Raw genomic sequence first — 2,794 nt, 5'->3', positions numbered from 1 at the left:
GGCCTTAGAGGCCTTGGGTTTGCTTTAGACACAGCTTGCTGTTCATTGCCTGACTCTGGCCTCTATGGGCTGCTATTCTGTCTGCGAGACTGTGGATAGATAAACAAGCTGTACACTGCTCCATACCAAAGTGAAAGACTGTCTGGAGTAGACCTACTGGGTGACATGGTATTTTTAGTTATTTGGGGGGACTTCTAGATCCTTTTGTACTAGAGGTGTTCAGGTATGGGGTTCATAAAAGTCGCTGGAAATTTTCTAATTCAGGGCTGATGTAGATCTTCATTCTCTTTGCTGTTACACTGGTGTTTGATAGGACTCATGTAGCCAAGGCTGGCCTTGAATCCCTGATCCTCCTTCAACCACCTTCTGAAAGCTGGGATTGTCAGCACTCACAGTACACCCAGCTTTAGCATGTAGATTCTTGGGGCGTTTGTTTGATTGGTTGGTTTGGTTTGGTTTTTGAGACGAGGTCTCTGTGATGCTCTGGCTGGCCTGCATCTCGATATATAGGGCAGGCTGATGTCAGAGTCATAGATTCACCTGCCTTTGTCTCCTGAATGCTGAGGTTGAGGTATGTACCACCATGCCTGGCTCAGTATGTGTAATCTTTTTTTTTAAATTATATATATGTGTGTGTGTGTGTGTGTGTGTGTGTGTGTAGGGGTGTGTACATGTGAATGCTGGCACCTGCAGAAGCACTGGATACCCCTGGATCTGGAATTTCAGGCGCTTGTGAGCTTCTTATCTTCTGCAAGAGTTCTTAACTACTGAGATCTCTCTAGCCTCATAAGAATTTTTATTCCATTTATTTCACACACTGACAATCCCCACATGCTGCAAAAGATAAAAGGGTCTTGCTTGGGAGGCTTCCTGAGTCTGGAGTAAGTCTGGCTGTTCTTAAATCAGACAGAGGAGTTCCACACTGATTCCCTTGCAATCCTCAATCTTCAACACCTTGGCGAGCAGAAGGGCAGGGCAGGTCTTCCAGGGACTCCACCAGATCCTTCCAAAACAATGAACAAGAGCTTAATTAGTAGGCACTTGCCCAGCTGCTTGCAGAGGGAGGCAGTTCTCCCTGGCTATAATCATGGCTGTGTTTTGCTCATTGCATTGGCGTGTGAGTTCTCAGCCCTGGCTAGTCTGACTTTCCTCAGATGACAGGAAAGTCATACTGAGGTAGCTTGTTCTGCATACCCTTCCCTTGGTTTCTGCACCAGACCATACAGGGAACGCAAGTTGGTTCTAAAGCACGCTACAGTAACTGAGGCCCAGCCCTGAGGGTCTCCTAAGTCATCAGCAACTCATCCAGGAAACTGGGAATTGCCACACAGGTGGTTGGCATAGCTGAGAGTTTCCACCGGCACAGTGTCAATGAGGAGACTCACGGGCCCATCCTGTCCTTGGCTGCCAGGTGCTCTTACCAAAACCCATACTTTCTGCATGTGGGGCACTTTGTGGAATCGTCTGGTCTTCATCACCTTTTGTTACTCTCTTGTATGTAACCAAGCTGAGAGAGAACAGCTTCTGCTGTTCCTGCTGCTCCCTTCTGCTGCTCCTTCCTGCTGACTCGAGCCAAGGTTGAGGCCTGGCTGTCTCTCTGCAAGGTGTCATCACTACTGCTAACCTGACTCTATGGAACTGGACTGCTAGTGTATCCCCAAATTCGAGTGGACGGAGATGCTGCTGCTAACCTGTGAACCGAACTGCCAATTTCCAGACAATACATACAGGAGTTGCTCCAAAGAACCTTTCTAAACAGCTCTAGTTCCCTCATATCCTTTCTTTCCCACTACCTCTGGTGGGTGATGAGCTACAAGGGAGGTTAAAGCATTCAAGAACCATCATTAGAAATAAGGTTTGAAATAGCTAAAGTTACACTATTTGGTTGTTTTTCTTTCTTAATTTCAGATTATAAGTACTGGGTTTCCAAGGTCAGACTTAGTATATTAATTTCTTTATTGCCACATGGAGTCAGAGATTGGAATAGCCAGAAGAGACCCTCTATTCAGGTCATCCATGTGCAGAACCTTAAGATAGATGTGGCTCTCCTGGGGAACGTTAGCTCATAGGTACGTTATCTATGAAGGGGCTTACCCAGCCACCCGACCGACCATCAACCCACCTGGAAGTCACTGTCAGCCGTCCTGGTTACTGGGACTTTAGACTTAAGTCTAAGCCATGACATTATTCTGGGAGGAAAACAAGTAACCAAATCAAATAATAAACTCCAAAGCAAATAGAAAAGATTTGCAGGTCTGCATTTTCTGTGTGACCATTTATTATTGTACCTGAAGAAAAGAAAGATATTCCACCCCTGCCCGCCCACCTACCCACCTGCCCAGCTGAAGTGTATTTGCCTTTCAAAGAACAAGGTACGAGCTTATCTCAAGGATCTCCTCACCACTCAAAAGGCTTTTAAATTATTTTTAATAGCTTGAATGTTGTCAAACCCTGGGCACTTTTTAGGTTGGGGAGGGTGTCTGGGAAATGACTGACTGCCATTCAGACTCCTCTGGTGGGAGCAGGCCCTAGGGAGATTGATTCTTTGTAGGGCTGGTAAGGAACCCAAGGTCTTTCTGACAGCACCCAACAGTGGCAGAGCATGACTGTGCTGCAGCCTGGTTCTGTGTGTACACTTGCACTTCACACTGCACACACCATGCAAGGCTCACAGACCCCTGTATACTACAGATATAGTGTTTTACAGTGTACGTACACTGTACGTACGTACAAAGCTTTCTGCTCTCATAGGAACATGAGAGTTTAACTATGGAAAACAAAGATTCTTTTTTTT

Source organism: Mus caroli, chromosome 12 (assembly GCF_900094665.2).
Source record: "Mus caroli chromosome 12, CAROLI_EIJ_v1.1, whole genome shotgun sequence".
Classification (NCBI taxonomy): Eukaryota; Metazoa; Chordata; class Mammalia; order Rodentia; family Muridae; genus Mus; species Mus caroli.
The sequence above is the reverse complement of the archived record's forward strand: the minus strand, read 5'-3'. Positions refer to the sequence as shown.